The sequence below is a fragment of the Sus scrofa genome, chromosome 3 (genome assembly GCF_000003025.6).
Source record: "Sus scrofa isolate TJ Tabasco breed Duroc chromosome 3, Sscrofa11.1, whole genome shotgun sequence".
Taxonomy (NCBI): domain Eukaryota; kingdom Metazoa; phylum Chordata; class Mammalia; order Artiodactyla; family Suidae; genus Sus; species Sus scrofa.
In genome coordinates, this window is record NC_010445.4 from 19562030 (window position 1) to 19578613 (window position 16584).

The window sequence follows — 16584 nt, forward strand, 5'->3', positions numbered from 1 at the left end:
GGCATCTTATGCCAAGAGCCCCTTTATAGCAATAGGGACACGCACACTGGCTGTGGACACGCTGAGTCCAAGCGGCCAGTGGGACCCCTGCAGAGGCATCCAGGTGACACCGTCTCGGATCCTGGAAGCCACGTCCACCTTCAAACGTACCACTGGCCCCAGGGAGGAGGCTGAGCCTGCAGACTCACATGCAGACACCACCTGCTCAGGAACAGCATCCAGCCTCCATCACTCTGCAACCTCTTGTGTTATTTCTCTGCCCGGCACTTACTCCTCGTAGCCTATCACACACGCATGCGTGCTGCGCACTGTCCAAAGCCCCCAGAGGATGCCAGCTCTTGCAAGGCCAGAGGCTGTGCCCACCTTGTTTGCTGCGCTAGCCCTACAGCCTGGCACACAGTTGCGTGGGCGGGGGTGTCGACAGATATTTGCTGAACAAAAGAATGAATGAATGAACTGCCCCCGGCTGCCTGCAGCCTTCCGTCCCTGATGGAGGTAAGGATACAGCATTTTCCGCCTCCCCCTGAGGGATAAATGCTCACCAATTCTGGCTCAGAGTTTCCTGAAATACCCTGATGCAGGCACTGCCCACCCCCCCCCCCCCCGCCGCCATCTCGGCCACCCAGGTGGTGGGGGGAGGGGAGGGGAACGGACTTCCAGGAAGGTGGTAATTGGGCATTACCATGGGCATTACTCATTGCCCTGAGTAGCAGAAGCAAGAGAGGTCTGGCCCCAGGAAGCTGATTCGATTTTGGCTGTCTTAGTGACAGTCGCAGCTCCCAGGGCACCTCCTTCCTGAGGTCTGCAGAAGCCACATGGTTGCCTCTGCCTCTCTTGGTTCCTTGAGTCTTTAGAGACCATGCCCTGAGCCCTTCTACCTGGGGGTTCTACTGTCGCGCCCCCCCCGCCCCCCGAGGAACATGGAAAGTGCAACTTTTATTATTATTATTATTATTATTATTGCTTTTTAGGGCCACACCCGCGGCACATGGAAGTTCCCAGGCTCGGGGTTGAATGGGAGCTCCATCTGCCGGCCTATGCCACAGCCACTGCAACATGGGATCCGAGCGGCAGCTGTGACCTACACCACAGCGAATGGCAGTGCTGGATCCTTAACCCCCTGAGGGAAGCCAGGGATTGAACCCCAATCCTCATGGAGCCTAGTCCGGCTCATTAACCACCGAGCCACAACGGGAACTCCCTGGAAGATGCAATTCTCATCATTCCCTTTGGAGACATGGGGAAAGTGAGGCCCAGAGAGGTTCAGGAACCTGCTTAAGGATGCACAGCTAGTAAGTGATGTGCCTGGGAACTGAACCCAGATCTTTTGGCTCTGGAGTCCACAGCACAGCTCCCAAGGAGGAAGCAGCCATAAACTCGATCCTTTTATACGCCTCCCTATTTTCTCTTCCCAGCAAGCCCCATGTGAAAGATGTGGTCAAACATTCACTGTCCCGAGGAGGAAAGTAAGGCTCGCCGGGGGGGCGGCGGGGGCGGGGGGGGGGGGTCAGAAATAGTCCCAAGGTGACGGGCAGGAAGTGATGAACTAGAACTTGGCCTCCACCACTGTTTGCTCAGCCTTTGCAGGGAGTGTGTCTCAACAGTGACCAGGACTTTGTCCCCTGAGCAAAGCCAAAGCAGCAGCACATCAGCACAGATAAGAGCTCTCTGTTCAGGTTCTGTCTGCAGACAGGAGGGGGTGGGGGCGGGGCGCTCCCTCCTGTTCCTTCTGGTGCCTCGATCTTTATCATTCCTGGCACGTCCGGGGACACAAAGGCATGTGGGGCCACCCACGTGGGCAGGGACCTTAGAGCATCTAAGATGTGGAAACTTAACTCTGGGCTGAAGCGCGTGGATTTCACACGAACTAGCTGGGGGACCTTGGCGAGCCGGGGTCCCCTTAGAGCCTCGGTCTCCTTATCTGTGAAATGAGGGCAGAGCTGTGTGCGTCATAGTGGTTGAGGGGAGACAAAGCGACAGGGGCTGACAGGGCTGGGCAGAAGAGGCCTGGGACAGTGCTGACAGAGCAGGTGGCAAAAGGTCATCTCCAAGCGGCCAGTAACCCCTCTGAGACCCTGAGTACGTGGCAGCTGCTGTGACAGCACAGACAGAGCTCACAGGTACAAGCTGAGCAATGGAAGCCGGGCTCAAAAGGACAATACCGATTCCATTTCTGTAAAATTCAAAAGGAGACATAGAGTGCCCGTTGTAGCGCAGAGGAAACGAATCTGACTAGGAACCATGAGGTTGCAGGTTTGATCCCTGTCCTAGCTCAGTGGGCTGAGGATCCGGTGTTGCCATGAGTTGTGGTGTAAGTCGCAGATGGGGCTCGGATCTGGTGTTGCTGTGGCTGTGGTGTAGACTGTGGCTACAGCCCCAATTTAACCCCTAGTCTGGGAACCTCCATATGCTGCAGGTGTGGCCCTAAAAAAAGACAAAAGACAAAAAAAAAAAAAAAAGCAGACAAACCACTCCGGGGATTAGTGGTCAGGAAAGTGTCCCAGGGGAGGGCAGGGCAGGAGAGAATCTTCGGGGGGGGGGGGGGCGCTGGTCGTACTTTGTTTCATGTTTGAATTATTCATGCTTGTGTCGCCTTGGTGAAAAATGCATGAAGCTGGGCTCTTGTCTGCATGGATACTGCAATCAAAAGTAAAAGATAAGGAAATCCCGTCGTGGCTCAGTGGTTAACGAATCCGACTAGGAACCAGGAGGTTGCAGGTTCGATCCCTGGCCTTGCTCAGTGGGGTAAGGATCCGGTGTTGCCGTGAGCTGCGTTGTAGGTTGCAGATGCGGCTCGGATCTGGCGCGACTGTGGCTGTGGCCATGGCTGGCAGCTGTCGCTCCGATTGGACCCCTAGCCTGGGAACCTCCATGTGCCATGAGTGTGGCCTTAATAAGAAAAAAAAAAAAAAAAGTAAAAGATTAAACAGACGGATGGGAGGGAAGGGAACAGGGCAGCAGGTGTACAAGGCGATCGGGTATATCTGTGAAGGGCCTCGGAACAGCTGGTTCTGAGCGTGGATCCTCCAAGATCCTGGAAGCCACGCCCGGTAACACTTCAGGTCCCCCTCGGCCTTTGCATGGGACCCCTTAGCCTTCTAGCGACCTGCCTCCAGCAGGGACATTCACTGCCACTGGGGGCAGCTCCCAGCCACCTCTCATAGCCACAGAGAGTCCCCTCTTTCAGAGTTAACTCAAATGTCTAAGAGAACTCAAGACGCATGGCTGCAGGGAGCAGGGAGGGGACAAGTGGCAACCGCGTCCCCATCCTCAAAGGCAGCTGCCACTCAGCTTTGCACCCTGTAAATGAAGGCCTGGGCACGGCTAGCTCTTTCGACTTTTCAAAAGAAGCTAGAAATCCAGATTTTTACCTATATTACCTCCATTTTTAAATGTTCAGGTTTTTTTCTTCTTTTTTCTTTCGGCCGCAGGTGCAGCGCATACATGGAAGTTCCTGGACCAAGGATCGCATCTGTGCCGCAGCTGCCACCTATACCACAGTTGCGGCAACGCCAGGTCCTTGACCCATTGTGCCACAGGGGATCTCCTAAATGTTCAATTTAAAAAAACCACACCCCACATTCGTGGTCCCTCTTTGGCTTACGACCACCAGCTAGCATCCTCCTGGGTGGGTGGGTGTCCTGAGATGCCAGGAGACCCCACCTAGAGGAAAGGAGGGCAAGGTAAGACCCCTGCACCCTCCCTAAGCGCTAGTGCCCGCTTCCCTCTGTCCCTGTGGGAGGCGGTTGTTATGGTGATGAGAGGCGGTTGTTATGGTGATGAGAGGCAGCAGGGCTGGAGGGAGACACGCCATCATTTTGTCGGTGAGGGTTCCAAAATTTTATAAGACCCCCCTGCCTTCCTCCTCAGCGGGGGGTGGTCAAGGGGGTCAAAGAGCAGTCCTTACGTGCTCCCACTTCTACCCTAGGTCCCCCAAATGTACCACAGACTCCCCCACTTCCCTCGGGCCATCTCTTCTGCCTCTGGGTGCCCTCCTCCTATGCCGCCCTCCCAGGATGTTCCTGGCCAAACCCAACTCTTTCCTCTGCTCAGCTCACAGCTCTGCCTGTCCTCTGTCCCGGCACCCTTTGCATCCTCATAAAGAGTGAGTTATACCTGTCATTTGTCACCCTTTCCAGACCCAAAGTCCTCCAGGCCAGGGACTGTGTCTTACTCACGTCTCTTTGTAAACACAGGAGGCAGCCAACCAATGCCGGCGAAACCAAAGTCTTCTGCTCCCCCATTGTGGGTGTGTTCCCCCAGCTCTATTACGCATATGCCATTCTCACTGCCGGGAAGGCTGGCCCATATCTAAACCCAATGGCTAATAAGTCTACAAGGATTATACAATGCCTTTCACATTCGCCATGTGCCCCAATTTCCACAAAAACCTTAGAGAAGGGCAACGCAGTCATGTTCCCATTTTATGGATGAGGAAATTGAGGCCCAAAGAGGGAAAATGACTTACCCAAGATTATTGAGCAAAGGGGTTGCAGGGCTGAGGATGAGATGCAAGTTTCTTTTTTCTTTCTTTTTTTTTTTTTTGTCTTTTTAGGGCCACACCCACAGCATATGGAGGTTCCCAGGCTAGGGGTCGAATCAGAGCTGTAGCCACTGGTCTACACCAGAGCCACAGCAACGCCAGATCCGAGCCGCATCTTCGACCCACACCACAGCTCACGGCAACCCCAGATCCTTAACCCCCCACTGAGCCAGGCCAAGGATCGAACCCGCAACCTCATGGTTCCTTGTTGGATTCGCTTCTGCTGTGCTAAGATGGGAACTCCTTGCTTTTGTTTTTAAACTCATGTGGCTTTCGGGCTGGGGTCAAAGAAAAGTCATACAACTTTAGAGGGCAAGGAAAGAAAAGAAAGAATTTGAAAATTAGTCAAGAAAAATGCAAATAAAGAGAGTAGATACAGGAATATTAATACTGAATAAAATAGAATTCAAGGCATCAGAGTATTAAAAGAGAGGGAGGTCCCGTTGTGGCTCAGCAGAAACAAACCCAACTAATATCTATGAGGATGCAGGTTCGATCCCTGGCCCCACTCAGCAGGTTAAGGATTTGGCCTTGCTGATCTGTGGTGTAGGTCACAAACACGGCTCGGATCCTGAGTTGCTGAGGCTGTGACATAGGCTGGCAGCTGCAGCTATGATCTGACCCCTAGCCTGGGAACTTCCATGTGCCACACCTGCAGCCCCCCCCACCCCCCAAAAAAGAAAAGAAAAAAAAAAGTATTAAAAGAGAGAAAGGTAGCAGTTTTATACTGATAAGAAGAGCAACCCAAGAAGATATAAATATCATGACCCCTCTTCTATTCATGTATTTTATTTATATGCACCTAACAGCACAGCTTCCAAAAAATGAAGCAAAAAAGTAAGAAAAGGCCAAGGAGAAATGAACAGATCCTCTATCACAATTGGAGATAAATCAGGTAGAGAAAATTATATAAAAAGAGAAAAGACAAATGATATAATTAATAAGCGTGATCTAAACATATTTCTAGAACTTGAACCCAACAAAAATACGCATCCTTTCAAATACAAGAGGAACAGAAAAATTGACCAGAAAACCCTACAACGAAGATCTCAACAAATTCTCCATCACTGACATCACAGAAGCTACAAATATTGACCATAATGCACTACATTGTGAAATCAACAATAAAAAGACAGGAGTTCCCATCATGGCGCAGTGGTTAACGAATCTGACTAGGAACCATGAGGTTGCGGGTTCGGTCCCTGGCCTTGCTCAGTGGGTTAAGGATCCGGCGTTGCCGTGAGCTGGGGTGTAGGTCGCAGACACCGCTCGGATCCTGCGTTGCTGTGGCTCTGGTGTAGGCTGGTGGCTACAGCTCCGATTAGACCCCTAGCCTGGGAATCTCCAATGCCATGGGAGCGGCCCTAGAAAAGACAAAAAAAAAAAAAAAAAAAGGAACAATAAAAAGATAACTTAAAAAATTCCATCCACCTTAAAAAAAATTATAAAGCACATAACACTCTTAATCAAAAGGGAAACTATAAACTGTTGTAGTAGTAAATGATGTTGTATAATAAGACCTGTGGAATGAAGCCACAGCAATACTCAGAAAAAAATTAGAGCCCGAAGTAGATTCATTAGAAAATAAGAAAGACTGAGAACAATTGTCAGCCTCAAACAAGGACTATCAAAATGGAAGAAACCTTGAGTGACAGCAGCTCATGCAGAAGAGCGATCTGGAGAATTTAGCTGACAAATCCACTATGAGCCCCAATCCAGGCTGTATCAACAGAGGTATGGGCTCCAGAGCCTAGGAGGTGACAGTCTCCCTCTTCTCTTCCTGAGCAGGCTTTGGAGGAGGCAATAGTTTTTATGTGGGACTCTGAACCAATTGCATGTTGAACAGACAACTTGTTGATCAGATTAAACAGTTTACAACTCCCTTATCAGGAAGAAGGACTGAATGAGAGATGCCTAAACAGAGAGTCCAAAACAGAGAACTATTGCGCTGGGGTCAGAGACCACGGTGCCTACCTCCAAGGAGCAGACCCAAAGCCAGAAAGTGAAAGCTCCTCAAACGCTAATTTGGCTAAATTCCAGGAAAACTCTCATCTCAGAGCTGTCCTCAAGCAGAAATCTGCCTTCTAGTGTATTCCCCAGAAACAAGACTGTCAGGAGGCTGAGGGTCCCTGGACTTGCAGTGCTGCCCCCTGCAGAGACTTGATGTCTCTCTTCCCCAGGGAAGTTCCATTTCCTCTTTTATTTATTTATTTTAATTTATTTTTTATTTTTTTGTCCTTCTGCCTTTTCTTGAGCCACTCCCACGGCATATGGAGGTTCCCAAGCTAGGGGTCTAATTGGAACTGTAGGCACTGGCCTGAACCACAGCCACAGAAACTCAGGGTCCGAGCTGCATCTGCAACCAACACCACAGCTCACGGCAACGCCGGATCGTTAACCCACTGAGCAAGGCCAGGGATTGAACCCGCCACCTCATGGTTCCTAGTCGGATTCACTAACCACTTCGCCACGACGGGAACTCCTCCATTTCCTCTTTTAAAAAGACAGAACAGTTCCCTGGCAGCGTCCGGAAACCCGCAGGCCTGCTACAGTTCTCCACATGGGTGCTGGTGACAGAGCCTCTTTATTTCTAACCAAGAAATCACATTCTTTAAACTCTACTCCTGGGAGCTTGGGGTTAAGAGATGCAAACTATTGCTTCTGGAATGGATGAGCCATGAGATCCTGCTGTGTAGCGCTGAGAACTATGTCTAGTCACGTATGATGGAGCCTGATGATGGGAGAAAAAAGAATGTATATGTGTATGTGTAATTGGGTTTCACCTTGCAGTACAGTAGAAAAAAATGATATTGGGGAAATAACAAAAATCAATAAAGAAAAATAAATTTAAATAAATAAACAAACTCTACTCCTAGGGCTGGATGGCTCAGAACAGTGGTTAAACGCATAAGCTTCCAGGTCCGAAGCCTCAGATTGGAATCCAGACCTTGCCACTGCTACTTCTTTTTTTTTTTTTTTTTTTTTTTGGTCTTTTTTTAGGGCCACGCCTGTGGCATATGGAAGTTCGCAGGCTAGGGGCTGCATCGGAGCTGCAGCTGCCAGCCTACACCACAGCTCACAGCCACACGGCATCCTTAACCCACTGAGCGAGGCCAGGGATGGAACCCGCATCCTCATGGTTCCCAGTCGGGATCCTTATGGCTGAGCCACAATGGGAACACCCAGACCCTGCCGCTGCTGAGCTGCATCACGGGCAAGCCTCTCCTCTGGGCCTCAGTTTCCTCCTCAGGGAGATGGGAGGCACCCATGCATTTACCTGTTTTCAGGTAGCACAGTGTCTGATGGGGATTCGGGCTTCAACTCTCTGATCCCTACCACGCCCCCTCTGCTTTAGGGAGCCCTCACTGTCTGCTGCGCCTGGGGAGAGTGCTCATTGGTAAAAAAAAAAAAATCTGTAAAATGATTCATATACTGATTGGACCACTGTATAATGATGCCAATCCTGGCTTGACCCATGCATGGTGTGGCTGGGCAGATGGATGGCAGCTGAGCACCAGTGATGAGCTAAAGGCAGGTGGATCTTCAGCATTCGAGGACAGCTTCCATTAAACACCGTGGTAAAGACTGAGGACCCTGGAGCCACTGGGTTCACCACGGTGGGACCTCCAAACTTTCTGCACCTGTTACTTTATCTGTAAAATCTGTATAACAGCAGTTCCCACCTCATGGAGTTACTACACAAGTTGACTGAGATCATGCAGGTCTCTGCCTCCTGCTGAGCTTCCAGAACACTCTCCCCATCCCTCCTCACCTTGCTTCAATTCCATCCCACCACAGCAGCTTTCTTGCTGTGATTCAGACACACCTCAGGGCCTTTGCACTGGCTCTCCCTCTGCCAGGATCACCTTTACCACAGATCTCCACCTGTCATTTTTTTTTTTTTTTTTTCAGGCCTTCCATCAAAAGTCACCTCCTCCTGGGAGTTCCCATCATGGCACAGCGGAAACAAATCCGACTAGGAACCATGAGGTTGTGGGTTCGATCCCTGGCCTCGCTCAGTGGGTTAAGGATCCGGCGTTGCCATGAGCTGACAAAAGACTAAAAAAAAGTCACCTCCTCCACTAGATGGTGAGTTCCACGCAGGCCCTCGCTCCTGTGTCAGTCACTGCTGTGCCCCCAGCCTCAGCACTTTTTTTTTTTTTTTCCCTTTTCTGGGGCTGCTCTCGCGGCATATGGAGGTTCCCAGGCCAGGGGTCTCATCGGAGCTGTAGCCACCAGCCTATGCCAGAGCCACAGCAACGTGGGATCTGAGCCCCATCTGCGACCTATACCACAGCCCACGGCAACACCGGATCCTTACCCCACTGAGCAAGGCCAGGGATCAAACCTGCAACCTCATTGTTCCTAGTCGGATTCCTTAACCACTGAGCCACAACAGGAACTTCCAGCCTCAGCACGTTTGCTGAGTTGGGTGTAAGCCATGAGCCCGGCGCTGGCACTCCAGACCTGTGCACGCCTGTCACTTTTTAGCTTTACAAACTGGCTCTTTATAAAGCCGCTGCTCAGACCCTCCTTCCCTTCAGGAAATTTGTTCCACCAAACCCTTGAATGCCAAGCTTCTCTTCACCTTGCCAGAATCCACTTCCTCCCTCTCTCCCCTGGAGCCAGGGTTAGGGGAGGGGGCAGGGCTCAGGTGCCAGCCCAGCCGGTGGCCATTCCCAGGCAGGCAGTGAGGCACATCCCCCAGCCCTGCTTTGCTGAAGACCCTGGGTTTCTTAAGCATCTACGAGGATGTGAGGAGGCCCCGGGGGGAGGGGGGTGGTGCCCAGAAGGAGAATGAGTCAGTCAGAGGCAAACCCGAAACCTCAGAAGTATCACCACTTCTTGGAAAGGCAAAAATGTGCGCGTTTAGATAGAACTCTGCGTGCAGAGCAGCGGGGACCAGCATCAGGCCCGGAAATGGGGTCGATGGGGTGGACATGACCTTTTTCTAGCATCCTCTGTGGTTCCCTCCACCTGGCCCGTTCCTCAGGGCCTCTACAACCTTGTCCTTCTAAATGTCCCTCCTTGGAGAGGCTCCCCCAGCTCCACCCTCATCCTGCTCTGCTTCTGTACCCAGCCAGCCCTGTCACTGTATGACACGGTACCTCGGGTCCACGGTTTCCTGTGTGAGATCCTGTGGGGCCAGGCGTGTTTCCAAATTCAGAATTACTCAGATGAGAGAGAAAGATCACTTTGTATAACACGGCCCCCAACAGAACCACCCCTGCCCCCTAAGGGGCCCGAGGAGGACCCGCGATCCATCACACGAGCATCTGTGCAGCGAGACCATGAGCATTCACACCAAGGAGAATAAATAAAGACTCCCTTCACGGCTCAGCGGCTAACGAACCCGACTAGGATCCATGAGGTTGAGGGTTCGATCCCTGGCCTCGCTCAGTGGGTTAAGGATCCGGCGTTGCCGTGAGCTGTGGTGCAGATCGCAGGAGTGGCTCAGATCCCGCGTTGCCATGGCTGTGGGGTAGGCTGGCAGCTGTAGCTCTGCTTAGACCCCTCGCTTGGGAACCTCCATATGCCGCGGCTGTGGCCCCCCCAAAACAAAAAACAAACCAAAAAAAGACTCCAAAGGGCTTCACATTTAGTTCACATCAGGTCTTGCTTCCAAGTGAGTGCTGAAAGCACTTCTGGTTTTCGGAGCTTATGGATTTCAAATAATAGATAAGGGATGCAGAGCTGAGGATGTCTGTGTACTGCCCTAGAAGTCAAAGTCCGGGGAGTTCCCGTCGTGGCGCAGTGGTTAACGAATCCGACTAGGAACCATGAGGTTGCGGGTTCGATCCCTGCCCTTGCTCAGTGGGTTAACGATCCGGCGTTGCCGTAAGCTGAGGTGTAGGTTGCAGACGCGGCTTGGATCCTGCATTGCTGTGGCTCTGGCGTAGGCCAGAGGCTACAGCTCCGATTCGACCCCTAGCCTGGGAACCTCCACATGCCGTGGGAGCGGCCCAAGAAATAGCAAAAAAAAAAAAAAAAAAAAAAAAAAAGTCCAGGTGGGTAAGGACGTTGGCCAGTGCTCTCCCAGTAGCACTTGGCACCATGCCTGGCACACAGATGCCCAGTAAACATCCGATGAAGAAATGAATGAGGAAGCCAGCGGTGCCGGTTGTGAGGTCCTAACTGGGGAGAGACAGCAATCGCGGAGCTGTAGGCAAGGTACCTCCAAAACAACATTCACCCAGACCGCGCCCCCAACACCCATTTTTACTGACGAGCAAACTGAACCTCAGAGACGTTAAGCAACTTCCCCCAGAGCCCACAGGTAGGAAAAGCAGCAAGGCCACCCTGGAACCTGGGGCCCCTGTCTTCAAGCCTTCTCTCTGCCCCCGACGCAGAGAAGAAGGACTTGGCAGGAAGCAAAGCAACAGAGGGGGATACGGCCCATCTGACGCTGGGTCCCCCTGCCTCTCCAGGATCCTCCAGCCTCCACTGCTTGCAAGAACCAAGTTCGTGCAACACCTAAGCCAGCTGCCAGCCTCTCTCCCAGTGGAGCCAAGGGAGATCGGGTCAAACAAGACTAGGCTTGTCTCCACGGTCCTGAGAAACAGTCCGAAAGACGTCCCTCTCGGTCACCCCAGCGAAGTGGCACAGTGGGAAAGAACACACGTTGGGAAGGGAAGCAGGTGCAAGCTCCTGCATCTGTCACTCCTAGGCAAGGCCACCTAGGCCATATCTCTTGAGTTTTGGTTTCTTCACCTGCAAAAGGGGGAGCCGAACTCCCATTCGATGCGCTTCGGGTATTTACTTAACAAACACACCGTGTTTACTTCCTATCAGCCACTGTTCTGGGTGCTTAACATTGATGAATTCAGTCCAGCCTCACCACAATGGTATAAAGCAGACATTAGAGTTTCATAAATGGGGAAACTGAGGCCCAGGGAAGCTGGCTCCATAAGAACACAGCAAAGCCAGCACCTCAACCTGGCCCATCTGGTTCCAGAGTCCACGCTCTTAACCTCCAAGCTGCACCTCTTTGTTTGTTTTTTTTTTTTGTTTTTTGGGTTTTAGGGCCGCACTTGCGGCATAGAGAGGTTCCCAGGCTAGGGGTCGAATCGGAGCTACAGCTGCTGGCCTACACCGCAGCTCACGGCAACGCCAGATCCTTCACCCACTGAGCGAGGCCAGGGATCGAACCTGCAACCTCATGGTTCCTAGTCGGATTCGTTTCTGCTGTGCCACGACGGGAACTCCAAGCTGCACTTCTTAGCAGATAACAATAGATGTGAGCATTGATTGTGGATGGATTCTGTGTTGGAAATTGTGCTAAGGGGCATATAAAACCTGACGTCATTAACTCTCATGGAAGCTCAATTTTACAAATAGGAGGAAACAAGTATGGCGGCGGGGGGGGGGGGGGGGGCTTCTGTCCCTGCCTCCCTGCCCCGCCTCCCAGGCGCTATCAAGAGCAGTGGGTATTTGATCCCAAACTCTCTCCGGGGTTGGGGATTAGGGGGTGGGGGTGGGGTAGAGGGAAGTGGATCCAGGAAAGGGTCTCTCTTCTCACTTCTTGAATTCTTCATTTCAGCTCCTTTTCTGCATCTGAACACCAGGAAACCGACAGCCTTCGGGGACAGACTGCTTGGGCTTTCTGCAACCCTGGGCTTTTGCTGTACAAAACCCATCAGTTACTGAGTCACTGCCCAGAATTTGGAAATCCTCAGGTCATCCCAGACCTGCTGGGAACTGGGTGTGTTGTAACCAGGGCGACTCACCAGTGGTTTTCCCTTCCTGTGGCTTTCCCATAGCCTCCTTCTAGAGTGGGCTCTAGAGGTCAGGGCGGGGCTGAGGAATCTGCCTGGCGACGCTTAGGGATCAGACAAAGGTAAAATACACTGGCCTGCACTCCTCAGCAGGGTGTCCGAGGCCTTTCACGACGCACCCCATCTTTCCAGCCATCACTGGCTTACCCCCACTGCAGGCGACCTCCTAACCTTTACCCATGCTGTTCCCAGGGCCCCGTATGCTGTTCCCTCTCATGCTGCATCTATCAAGCTTCTCCACTCCTTTCCCCTCCGGGGGCTCACTCAGAGGTCCCCCCCGCTCCATGAGGTCTGTCCCATTGCCCCAGAGAAGGAGGATCAGCCCTCGTGTCCCTCTTTCCTCCAAGCTCCCTCCACCCCCCACCCCCCGCCAGAGTCGGAGAGCTCCTAGAGGGCAAACACCAGTGCCCTGAACAACACTCAAGCAGTGCCCTTTCCAGGTAGAAGGGATAAGCAATGAAGTCCTATGGCAAAGCACAGGGGACCACATCCTATCTCTTGGGATAGAACACGATGGAAGATGGCCTGAGAAAAAGAAGCCATGTCTGTACAGCCGAAATTGGCACAACCCTTAAATCAAACTATACAGTCATAAAGAAATAAAAATCAAACAATGTAAAAGGTTAAAAAAAAAATTAAAAAAAAGAAAGAAAAAGCAGCGCCCAGGGAGAACCCAGGGAATGCTAATGACCAAATAAATGGCTGGGGCAGGTCACCCCCTTTTCCACACCTCGGCACCCTCGTCTGTGCTCATGGGTGGGGCTGGCTGAGTTCCAGTAGCCTCTGCAGGACTCTGGAATCCTCTGCCTGTGAAGGAAACCAGGATCTACATAAACCTGAGCCTCAGGTTCCCCAGTGGACTTGAGGATTTTAATGCCCTAGCAAATGCTTGGTGCTCCTAGAAGGCCACTCACGGAGCAAAGAGTTCTGGGGGGTGCGGGGGGTCGCACCCGGCAGAGGATTCCAAAGGGCAGAGGCTGGGATTTAAACAAGGAGAGTGCTGGCCTGGGAGCGATAGCAAATTCCAGCAGCAAGCACGGAGTTTGTTGGTCCCCAGTCTCCCCTGATTCTAAGAAATAGAGATTTTGTTTAAGAAAAAAAAGAAGAAGAAGAAGAAGAAGAAGAACCTAGATTCCTGGGTTTACTGAACCTGAATCTGAATCTCACGCAAAAGAGCCTGGGAATCTGCATCTGAGTGGAATCCCCTGGAGAGTTTGTTTATGGGGTAGTTGGACAAATGCTGTTGACATGTGGAGGGCAGCTGGCTCTGGGGTTAGGATGACGGGGATTTGCGACCCGCTCGGCCCTTTCCATGTGGGCATCACTGTGGGCAAGTCGTTTGAAGTGGCCCATGCCTCAGCAGTCCTCATCTGAGAAATGGCCACAATATACACACAGCACCGACCCGAGAAGGTTATTTTGCGATTTAGCTCAGAATCCTTTCCATAGAAAGAGCTCTACAGACAGACATCGATTTAGCTCAGAATCCTTTCAACAGAATCCTTTCAAGAGAAAGAGACTGTACAGACATCCCAGCAAACGGTTGCTACTACTGCGCCCATCCAATATTCAAATAAGGAGAGCCAAGGTCCAAAGGGCCTCGTTTCCCGATTCCTGGACCTCGCACCCACATTTGGTTTTCAGATCTTTGCCCATCTTTTCTTCCCCCCGAGTCCATACCAACTTCCTGAGCGTGGGGTCGGGGGGGGGGGTGACTGCCCAGAGAAGGGGGGCTGCGTGGCCCAAGACCTGTCTCACTCCCATTCCCCTGCTCACGACGTTCCCAAGCCCCCCAAGAAGCGGCCTCTCTGAAGGGTCAGGGCGAATCGAGGGGCGCACCCGGTATCCGCGCTCCTGGAACCACCGCCCCCCACCGCGCGCGCGCCCCCGCCCCGAGCCCTGCTTCAGCCGCGCGGCCCCGCGCTCAGAAACGAGCCGGCAGGTGGGCGATCCCCTCTGAGGATCCGGCGATCCCCGGGTCCCTACCTCCCGGGGCCCCGTCGACTGCCCAGCACTCCCTCGAGGGCCGCCGCGTGCCCGCGCCGATCCCCCGGCCTTCCACCCGCGCGCTGGCCCCGGGTCCTACCTGCGCGCTCCGAGTCCATTCGCCGAGCAGGCACCCGAGCGGGAAGTGGGGAGACCCCCAGGCGGCCGGCCCTGTTCAGGCGGCGCTGCGCGGGGCTTTCCTGGGCGCTCTGCCGAGCCCGCCTGGCTTCCTGCCTCCCGCCCCTTGCCCTGCCCATCGGCCTGCGCCGCCCCGCCCCGCGCACCCCGCGCACCCGGCGCTCCCCAGGGCGCCCTCCCGGCCGGGCTCTGACCTCCACACTGCTTTCCATGTCCATGTCCCCTGCACGCCCGCAGTTGGAGCTGGCGATCTCTCCTGGAGGCGGCCCCAGCACCCCAGCCCCGCAGCCTTCGGAGGTCCCATCCCAGTGGAGAACTCCCCAGGACTTTCCCTTGGCTCAGAATAAAATCCAAACTCCCGGGTATTGGTTCTCTTGTGGCGCAGCGGCTTAAGGATCCTGCGTGTTCACTGCAGCGGCTAGGGTCGCTGCTGTGGCGCAGGTTCGATCCCTGGTCTGGGAACCACCCACGGGGTGCGGCCCCAAAGAGAAAGCTGGGTTTTTGGTTTGTTTTCTTTTTTTCTTTTCTTTTCTTTCTTTTCTTTTTTTTTTTTTTTTAAATCCAAGTTCCCGATGGAGCCTCTGTATTTACGGGGGGTCCCTCAGGCCCCTGCCCCTGCCCTTCCGACCGAGACCCCACCGCTACTTTAGGCACTGGGAGCAGGTGCGTTCAAGGTCGGGGAACCGGGCATCTTTAATTCTGCTCCCCTTCCCAACAGCCCGGCTTCTGCCAAATGCGGATGTGTTTCCTTCAACAAATGTTTCCTCAGAGCCTATGCTATGCCAGGCACTAGAAAAATATAGATAGTAAAACAAATCTTCAAGCAATAGCTAATACCATCTGGCCCTGCATACATTAACTCATGACTACCCTGTGAGGGCACTGTACTATTCTCCTCCAGTTTATAGATGGGGAAACTTCCTCAGAATCATGCAGCAGGTGTGGGATCTGAACCCAGGCTCCATGGACTACCAATCACTGCTCGCAAAAGCCCTGATGGAGCCGGAAGGTAGGGAAAAATATTAAAGTAGTAAATAAACTATTGCAGGCAACAAGAAGTCCCAGAGGAAAGGAAAACAGGGAGTTCCCATGGTGGCTCAGCAGAACAAATCTGACTAGCATCCATGAGGACGCAGGTTCGATCCCTGGCCTCGATCAGTGAGTTAAGGATCTGGCATTGCCATGAGCTGTGGTGTAGGCCGGCGGCTGGAGCTTTGATTGGACCCCTAGCCTGGGAACTTCTATATGCCATGGGTGTGGCCCTAAAAAAACAAAAAGCAAAAAAAAAAAACCAAAAAGAAAAAAAAAAAGAAAAAAGATGGAGCAGATGTGGTTGGATGTGGAGACATCTGGGAAATCTGGAGGAAGGGAACGTGGGAGTTCTTCGCACTTGCCACTTTTCCGTAAGTCTGAAATTATGTCTAAATAAAGACTTAATGAAAACTGGGCCTTGTCCTACGGCCCTAGACATTGGGTAAAATTGTCATCTGGAACACAGCTGCACTGTTCAGGTTCCTGTCTGCACTGGCCAGGCTTTAGCAATGGCTGCTCTGTGTCAGGCCTTGGAGAGGGTGGGGGCCCCAAAGTAATAAAAATTTTACTACTCAGCACAGGGTGGTAAAGTATTTCCTCAGTATGAGCTTAGCCCATATTACACTGCAACACAGTACTTCTGCTGTAGTGACAATGCTATCACGTTGCGGAAGAACATTTTGAAGCTCCCGTGTGGCTCAGCAGTAATGAACCCGAATAGTATCCATGAGGCCTCGGGTTCAATCCCTAGGCCTGCTCAGTGGGTTAAGGATCCAGCCTTGCCATGAGCTGCGGTGTAGGTCGCAGATGCAGCTTGGATCTGACGTTGCTGCGGCTGTGGGGTAGGCCAGGGGCTACAGCTCCAATTGGCCCCCTCACTTGAAAACCTCCATATGCCTCAGGGTGCACCCCCCCACACCAAAAAAAAAAGACTGGCTTCTTTCACTTAGTAATATGCATTTGTTTCCCTGTGCCTTTTTTTTTTTTGTCACACCTGCAGCATGTGGAAGTTCCTGGATCAGGAATCAAACTCAAAACACAGCAGCGACCTGACTCACTGCAGTCACAACGCTGGATCCTTAACCCGCTGCACCACAAGGGAACTCCTCC

General features: G+C 52.5%; 1 protein-coding gene across 9 annotated transcripts in view; it reads right to left on the minus strand.

Annotated features, from left to right (window-relative positions):
- IL4R (interleukin 4 receptor) overlaps positions 1–14763 on the minus strand; it is a 50450-nt gene extending 35687 nt beyond the window's left edge. For 3 of the 9 annotated variants that reach the window (XM_021085871.1, XM_021085864.1, XM_021085863.1), the window contains exon 1: positions 14405–14558. The gene's annotated coding sequence lies outside the window, so the exon portion shown is untranslated. Of the gene's footprint in view, positions 1–14404; positions 14570–14636 lie in introns of those variants that run through there. The other 6 variants (XM_021085873.1, XM_021085866.1, XM_021085868.1 and 3 more) reach the window with 5 other exon arrangements.